Consider the following 9,152-nt stretch of genomic DNA (forward strand, 5'->3'; position numbering starts at 1 on the left):
CAATGTGTCCTGCAATTCACATTACTTCTCGGAGCTAGCTCCGTCCTTCATCGACGCTCGAGCCGAGTGATCCACCGCTAAGAGATCTCTCGTGTTAATCAATCTCAATGCAACCAAAAAATCGTGTTCAAAAAGAAGCGGCCGCGCCAGCACTTGCGTGCTGAATTATTACTCCCGCTGTCAGGAAGCAACGCGACCGAACTATAACAGTTACAGGGCTCGGTCCCTTCGAAGAAGAGACGTCGCTTGAAATCAAATTTCGATTCGTTAATGATCCTTCCGCAGGTTCACCTACGGAAACCTTGTTACGACTTTTACTTCCTCTAAATGATCAAGTTCGATCGTCTTTTCGAACACCGGCGAGTGCGTTGCCGCACGTACCAGGCTCAATCGGAGGACCTCACTAAACCATTCAATCGGTAGTAGCGACGGGCGGTGTGTACAAAGGGCAGGGACGTAATCAACGCAAGCTAATGACTCGCGCTTACTGGGAATTCCTCGTTCAAGGGAAACAATTGCAAGTCCCTATCCCTAGCACGACCGGGGTTCAACGGATTACCCGGACCTTTCGGCCTAGGGAACACACGATGATCCGGTCAGTGTAGCGCGCGTGCGGCCCCGAACATCTAAGGGCATCACAGACCTGTTATTGCTCAATCTCGTGTGGCTAAACGCCACTAGTCCCTCTAAGAAGTTGTCTCCGACCCAATGGGTCGAGCAGCTATTTAGCAAGTAAGAGTCTCGTTCGTTATCGGAATTAACCAGACAAATCGCTCCACCAACTAAGAACGGCCATGCACCACCACCCACAGAATCAAGAAAGAGCTCTCAATCTGTCAATCCTCGCTGTGTCCGGGCCGGGTGAGATTTCCCGTGTTGAGTCAAATTAAGCCGCAGGCTCCACTCCTGGTGGTGCCCTTCCGTCAATTCCTTTAAGTTTCAGCTTTGCAACCATACTTCCCCCGGAACCCAAAGACTTTGGTTTCCCGGAAGCTGCCGGACAGTTCTTAAGTTCGACACTGCCCGATCGCTAGTCGGCATCGTTTAAGGTCAGAACTAGGACGGTATCTGATCGTCTTCGAACCTCTGACTTTCGCTCTTGATTAAAGAAAACATTCTTGGCAAATGCTTTCGCAGTCGTTCGTCTTGCGCCGATCCAAGAATTTCACCTCTAACGGCACAGTACGGATGCCCCCGTCCGTTCCTATTAATCATTACCTCGTGCTCCGAAAACCAACAAAATAGAACCGAGGTCCTATTCCATTATTCCATGCAACATTATACAAGCGTAAAGCCTGCTTTGAACACTCTAATTTTTTCAAGGTAAACTTGCCGGACCACCGCAACACTCAGTTAAGAGCACCGCGAAGGCACCGACCAACAAGAACAACGAGGCCAGTGCTAGCCTTTCGACCGACCAACCTCGCCGTCCCTATATCCAACTACGAGCTTTTCAACCGCAACAACTTAAATATACACTTTTGGAGCTGGAATTACCGCGGCTGCTGGCACCAGACTTGCCCTCCAATGGATACTCGTTAAAAAGTTTAAAGTGTACTCATTCCAATTGCAGGACCTCGTACGAGGTCTGCATTGTTATTTTTCGTCACTACCTCCCCGAGCCGGGAATGGGTAATTTGCGCGCCTGCTGCCTTCCTTGGATGTGGTAGCCGTTTCTCAGGCTCCCTCTCCGGAATCGAACCCTGATTCTCCGTCACCCGTTACAACCTCGGTAGGCCGATACCGTACCGACGATAGTTGATAGGGCAGTTGCTTTAATGAGATGTCGCCAGCACTAGGCCGTGCGATCCGCAAGCTTATCCAGAGTCACCATTGTAACGACCCGAAAGCCGGTTAGTTTTGGTCTGATAAATGCGCGCCTCACGTCAGTTCGGCGCTTTACGCATGTATTAGCTCTAGAATTGCCACAGTTATCCATGTAAAAGCGTACAATCAAATGAACCATAACTGATTTAATGAGCCATTCGCAGTTTCACTGTACGTGAGCTCGTACTTACACTTGCATGGCTTAATCTTTGAGACAAGCATATGACTACTGGCAGGATCAACCAGATAACTATCCGAGGGCGTTTAAACCCGTTGCTCGACTGAGCGTTTTTACTGTATAAATACAGACCTTTTCTATCACTCGGCTTAAAAGCCTTGCGAACGTTACTGAAAGTCGGCGCCGGCCTTTTGCTGTTTAAAGCGCCAGCCCGCGTCGACTGCAGCATGCAGCTATACAACTGACTGTTCTTTCTCCCGACCAACCGTTTGCCTTCTGCCGGTTAACTCGTCAGCAGCAACACGCCATCTGTCTGCTGCAGTTACCCGCCTCGAGCCGTGCCTGCCTGCGTCGGCTACTCGTCTCGACGACTTCGCAAAGCTATAAGCCTACCGCCGCTGGACGCTTGTAGTTTTTCATACGCTGCTCCAATGCGTTTACATAGCACGTTCGCCGCCGCTGCAATAGCCGCGCCTCGGGTGCTAAACAGTAATGCTTTAAGCCCGCTTTCTCGCCAAGTCGACCGAACGCACAAACACGTCTCTCTCACTAGTGTAAAGTAATGCATACGTGTATGATGCTCAAATGTTGCTGTTGAACTTTTTTTGCCGATTTTTTTCAATTTGTTTGTTTCTTTTCAATTATTTTAATGTTTTAAGCTTATTTATGCTACGTTTAAATGTTTTAATACTTTTTTTATACTTTATTTAATATGTTTAAAAGAAATAAATAAAAAATAATATATATAAACTACTTTTTTTAATGTTTTAAATATGTTTGTTTATTATAAATAAACTTTATTTGTATTATTTTTTATTTAAACTTACTTTTTAAATCTTTATACTTGTTTTATCGTTTTAAGCACATTGCGATAAATATAATAAACAAAAAATTGAATGAAAATAATAATAATAATAAAAAAAAAAAAAAAAACATATGCTTATTTTATATGTTTCATTTTATTTTTATTTAAACTTACCTTTCAAACCTTAATACTCGTTTTATTTTTTTAAGCAGATCGCGATAAATATAATAAACAAACAATTAAATAAAAATAAATAAAAATAAAATAAAAAAATCAAACAAAAGCTTATTTTATATGTTTCATTTTATCTTTATTTAAACTTCCTTTTAAACCTTTATAATTGTTTTATTTTTTAAGCACATCGCGATAGATATAATAAACAAACAATGAAATAAAAATAATAATAATAATAATAATAATAAATCATAAGCTTATTTTGTATGTTTCATTTTATTTTATTTAAAACTTACAACTTAAACCTTTGTATTTGTTCTATTCTTTTAAGCACATCGCGATAAATATAATAAGCAAACAATTAAATAAAAATAAAATAAAAAATCAAACATAAGCTTATTTTATATGTTTCATTTTATCTTTATTTAAAATTACTTTTTAAACCTTTATAGTTGTTTTATTTTTTAAGCACATCGCGATAGATATAATAAACAAACAATGAAATAAAAATAATAATAATGAAAAAAAAATCATAAACTTATTTTATATGTTTCATTTTATTTTTATTTAAACTTACTTTTTAAATCTATATAGTTGTTTTATTTTTTAAGCACATGGCGATAAATATAATAAGCAAACAATTAAATAAAGATAATAACAAATAAATAAAACAATACGGCTAAACTATAAAAAGAAAACTAAATAACTGATAAATACTTGTAAAACATTATTTGAAAAATTTATTTTGAAACACAACACGATTGATTTATAAATAATAATATAATTTTAATTTGTGTAGTTCATTTAAAGTAGTCTCCCTTTTTGCTTCTGGTTTTATTAGAGTTATATATAACAATAAATTGTGTAGTTTATTTAAAGTAGTCTCCCTTTTTGCTTCTAGTTTAATTAAAGTTATATAACACATACTATAGTAAGTTAAATAAACTATAGTAACTTTATAAAACTACTTTACAAAATACATTTGTATAATTTAATAACTTTAAAATAACTATCAAGAATAAAATAGAATAGAATAGCTTTAAGTTTAGTATACAATTGGTATGTAAATTGTGTAGTTTATTGAAAGTAGTCTCCTTATTTGCTTCTGGTTTTACTTGAGTTACATAACGTTAAATAAACATACTTAATAAACGTAACCATCAATACTGTCATTTTAATAAAACTAAGTACAAATAACAATACAAATACAAGAACTTTAAAAAGCCTTCGCTTGTATCTGTTGGTAACAGTAAATAACCTATTATGACTCACAATACAAGAGTGCGAAATTTATTTTTCATTTGATTTTTCAGGTATTTATTTATTTGTGGAAATAAACTTTTTTATTACATTAGAAACTAATTGAATTTTTCCTCTAACTATACCTATTATTATATTTAGTATGCTTAAAAGTAATAAAATGAAACGTCGCGATTATATAATAAACAAACAATCAAACAAACAAAGAAATAAAAAAAAATATTTTTTTAAACTTATATTTCAACTATATGTCTTATTTTATTTTCATTTAAACTTACTTTAAACCTCTGTATTTGTTATATATATTTCAACACAATACGATTAAACTATAAGACAAACAACAAAATAAAATAATCACATTAATAAATACACTAAGCAAATAGCTAGAATAAATATAAATAGTTCAATATATACAATATATTTCTTCTATTTTTAAGTTACTTGTTAAACATATTTATTTAAAAATGTTTCTTTAGAATATAAAACTAACAGTTGTACAAATAAAGAAATTAAAAAGCCAAAACACATAACACTAACTTTTCATAAATTAGATATGCAAATATGAACAAAATAATAACTAAATTGTAAAGCTTTTGTAAACTGTGAACTTATAAACTTATAATAATAATTGCATATTCACTATTCACAATAGCTTTTTATTTAGTACACAACTGGTCTGTAAATTGTGTAGTTTATTGAAAGTATAATCCCGTTTTGCTTCTGGTTTAAATTAAGTTATACAACACATACTAAAGTAAATTAAATAAAGTAATTCACTACTATCTATTAAATAAAACCAATTTACAAAATACATTAATTTAAATTAAAGTGAATTTTGAACTTATAATAATAATTGCATATTCACTATTCAGAATTTCTTTAAATTTAGTACACAACTGGTCTGTAAATTGTGTTGGTTCTATTCAAGTACTCTCCTTGTTTGTTTTGTTTTAGTTGTATTTATTTTTAGATACTAGCACATTCAATACACATAATAAAGTAAACCAAATAAACTCTATTAATTTAAACTAAGTACAAATACATTAAGTTAATACAAAACTTTAAAAAGCTTTTGCTAGTATCTGTTGGTAACAGTAAATAACTTATTATGACTCACAATACAAAAGTGCAAAATTTATTTTCGTTTGATTTTTCAAGTAGCCACGCTTTTATTTGTTTGTGGACAAAAAGACTTTAAAGTTTTAGTATAAAAGACTAATTGTATTAATTTTAACTCAGAAAATTGTACTCTACAAGATGGTGCCATTATTTTTTCGATATCTCAAACTGGTCAAACCACTTTTTTAGCGCTCTAATTGGTTTAAACAGCAAATAACGTTATCTGATTGGCTTGAGTTTTTATTTGCTAATAACTAGAATTTACTTTTCTTTTAAGCGTTAAAGAAATGTAAATAAACGAGTAATAAGTATAAATAGGTCAGAAAGAAAAATAGTACAAAAAAGATGAATTCAAAAAGCAAAAGCCTACGGCACGTGGTATTCCCAAGCGGTCACCCATCTAAGTACTAACCACGCCCGACACTGCTTAACTTCCCAGATCGGACGAGATGGGGTGTGCTCAGTGTGGTATGGTCGTAGGCGTTTGAAAGCGTTTACAAGCCTTTATAAACCCTTCGGTTTGTTTAAAAAACCTATTTGCACTTGATTTACAATCGATTTGATATTTTAAAATTATTCCTTATAAAATTTTAACCTGAATTAACTTTTTTTTTGTTTTTTTAATCAACAGTTACTCCCAAACTGTACTAAAACTGTATTGTAACTGTACAAAAGTGTTTGTTTAAATTATTGTTATCTATAAATTACCTAAGACCAGGACAAGTAGAAGTAAAGTTTATTGAATTATTAAATAAATAAAATAAAATCGTAAAATAAAATAATACAATATGTTTACAATTTGTCATTGATCTATCCATTTATGTTATTGCATTACAAATACAAACATTTCATACATTCAAGAGTATTATTCATCAATCTTTTCAATATAATAAGTTTTAAATTTATATTTATTTTTAAATAATTCCTGACATTTTAGATTACCTGAGATTTTTTTTTAATTAAATTAATTTTAGTAATTAAATACTTGACGTTCTATTTTGTTTAATTTGATAACTCAACCATGCTTATTTTTTTTTTACTAATTTAAAGAACTATTAAACTAAAAGACATTACATACAGCTTCTAAAAGTTTTAAAACCTTAAAAAATATTATTATTTTAAAGATATATTAAAGAACTAAACAGATATTACTCCTAAAAAATCTTGTTAATAATATATAAAAAGTACTCAAAGTCAGACTCGGAAATATATATACTGTTGTATATCTTACTTGAAGTTCACTGTAATTGACACTGAAAAATTGACACTTGAAGTTCACTGAAAAATCAACCTATTTATATAGCAAAATATTTCTTTATCTTTGTCGTGGCGCGGTGGGTCAGTGGTCTTATCAGCTGACTCATAAGCAGAAGGTTGAGAGATCGAATCCCGCTAGTCGTCACGAAACACCACTATCGTTCAATGTTCGGGCTTCAAATTCTTTGAGATTATACTGTACTATTTATCTATCTAACTAATCTATCTAACAAATGTTGTTCAATCTAGGTTGTGGGTACTTGGGTCGAGTAATGCCTTTGACTTACAATCTGTTGTGGATTGACAATATTCCTCTATCTATCAATAAACAAATCTATCTAATAAATGTTGTTCAATCTAGGTTGTGGGTACTTGGGTCGAGTAATGCCTTTGACCTACAATCTGTTGTTGATTGTCAACATTCCTCTATCTATCAATAATGATTATATTCAATATTAAATGTTGATTAATTCAGTTGTAAGAAAACCAGTGCGCTGGTTAGGTTGGGTAAGGCCTTCGACTTACAATCTTGGGGATTATCAACGTTCATCACAAGTACAGTAACGATCTCATTGAATTTCCAGTTGGAACATTGGATTGTAGTGGTGGCCTACTTTGTAGGTTTTTTGCCTAGTTTGTTTTTTGCCTAGTAGTGTTTGCCTAGTTTGACAAACTATTGTATATATATTGTACAACTTTATTTGTATTATTTTTTATTTAAATTACTACTTATTATTAAAGAATTAAATTTTCTTAGAAAAAAAAAACTATGTATTTGAACTAATGCTTATTTTATATGTTTTGTTTTATTTTTATTCAAACTTACTTTAAACCTCTGTATTTTTTATACAATTACGATTAAACTATATAACAGAAAAATAATTAAATAATCAAACTATTGAATAAGCAGTTAATTAGTGTGTTTTTTTATGCTTCTTTCATTTTTAACTTACTTGTTAACCATATTTCTTTTATTAAAGTATAAAACTAACAGTTACTAAATTTATATTTATTATATTTAAAAAAAACTTCTATACTAACTCTAATTTCAAAGCATATTAAAACATACAAATTTTACCAACTAAATATTTATTTTTATTTTTATTATTATAATTTTCAAACATAAGCTTGTATACCTTATATACCTATATACCTCATATAGTAGGCTTGACATAACATAACATTATTTAATTCTTTTTGTTTGAAATAAACTCATTTAGTTATTAGTAAATTACAACATAAATGTTTATAACAATAAAACTAAGATTTAGCTTTTGAGTTAGTAAACTTTGATAGTTTTCTTTTAATAGTTTAATAGTCCTTATTTAAGTTCAAACAAAATTGCTATATATTTAATACACATACAAAAGTAAACTAAGTAAACGTAATTCAATAGTTTCTATTAAGTAAAAGTAATTACAAATACATTAAGTTAATACAAAACTTTAAAAAGCTTTTGCTAGTATCTGTTGGTAACAGTAAATAACTTATTATGACTCACAATACAAAAGTGCAAAATTTATTTTCGTTTGATTTTTCAAGTAGCCACGCTTTTATTTGTTTTTGGACAAAAAAAACTTTAAAGTTTTAGTATAAAAGACTAATTGTATTAATTTCAACTCAGAAAATTGTACTCTACAAGATGGTGCCATTATTTTTTCGATATCTCAAACTGGTCAAACCACTTTTTTAGCGCTCTAATTGGTTTAAACAGCAAATAACGTTATCTGATTGGCTTGAGTTTTTATTTGCTAATAACTAGAATTTACTTTTCTTTTAAGCGTTAAAGAAATGTAAATAAACGAGTAATAAGTATAAATAGGTCAGAAAGAAAAATAGTACAAAAAAGATGAATTCAAAAAGCAAAGCCTACGGCACGTGGTATTCCCAAGCGGTCACCCATCTAAGTACTAACCACGCCCGACACTGCTTAACTTCCCAGATCGGACGAGATGGGGTGTGCTCAGTGTGGTATGGTCGTAGGCGTTTGAGAGCGTTTACAAGCCTTTATAAACCCTTCGGTTTGTTTAAAAAACCTATTTGCACTTGATTTACAATCAATTTGATATTTTAAAATTAATCCTTATAAAGTTTTAACTTGATGTAAGTATTTTTTTTATTAAAACCTATTTTTTTGGTGTTTTAATTACAATTACTCCCTGTAACTTTATTTAAGACTTTGTTTAAAAGATTGTTAACTATATTCTATATTAAATACTATGATAATTAGAAGTAAAGTTTATTAAGTGATTAAACTAAATAAAAAATATTGTTAAAATAAACATGTTGTGTTTAGTTTGTTTTACTATTTCTCATTGTTCTATTTATAGATGGTATTGTTTTACTTCAAGAATATTTATAGTTAGTTTCTAAAGAATATCTCATACTACATCAGATTTTACGATTAACTTAATTTTAGGTAATAAAATATTTGACGTTTAATTCAATAACTCAACTATGTTTATGTTATAAAATAAATAGTATATAATACACATACATTATAATATAATAATATGTATAACTAGTTGTTTT

At 31.0% G+C, this 9,152-nt stretch overlaps 4 non-coding genes across 4 annotated transcripts in view; all 4 read right to left on the reverse strand.

The window, feature by feature from the left end:
- Nucleotides 1-86, reverse strand: part of LOC145848117 (5.8S ribosomal RNA) — a 153-nt gene extending 67 nt beyond the window's left edge. The window contains exon 1 of the ribosomal RNA XR_014371730.1: nucleotides 1-86. This exon is cut by the window's left edge and continues 67 nt beyond it. This is a non-coding gene — a ribosomal RNA (5.8S ribosomal RNA).
- A 182-nt stretch (nucleotides 87-268) lies between these two features.
- On the reverse strand, nucleotides 269-2,076 carry LOC145848123 (small subunit ribosomal RNA). Its single transcript, XR_014371736.1, has one exon. It is a non-coding gene; the product is annotated as a small subunit ribosomal RNA (ribosomal RNA).
- A 3,650-nt stretch (nucleotides 2,077-5,726) lies between these two features.
- On the reverse strand, nucleotides 5,727-5,845 carry LOC145848130 (5S ribosomal RNA). Its single transcript, XR_014371742.1, has one exon. It is a non-coding gene; the product is annotated as a 5S ribosomal RNA (ribosomal RNA).
- A 2,641-nt stretch (nucleotides 5,846-8,486) lies between these two features.
- Nucleotides 8,487-8,605, reverse strand: LOC145848115 (5S ribosomal RNA). Its single transcript, XR_014371728.1, has one exon. It is a non-coding gene; the product is annotated as a 5S ribosomal RNA (ribosomal RNA).
- Between the last annotated feature and the right edge of the window lie 547 nt (nucleotides 8,606-9,152).

The sequence above is a fragment of the Thalia democratica genome, unplaced genomic scaffold (assembly GCF_965202585.1).
Source record: "Thalia democratica unplaced genomic scaffold, ktThaDemo2.hap1.1 HAP1_SCAFFOLD_1244, whole genome shotgun sequence".
Lineage (NCBI taxonomy): Eukaryota > Metazoa > Chordata > Thaliacea > Salpida > Salpidae > Thalia > Thalia democratica.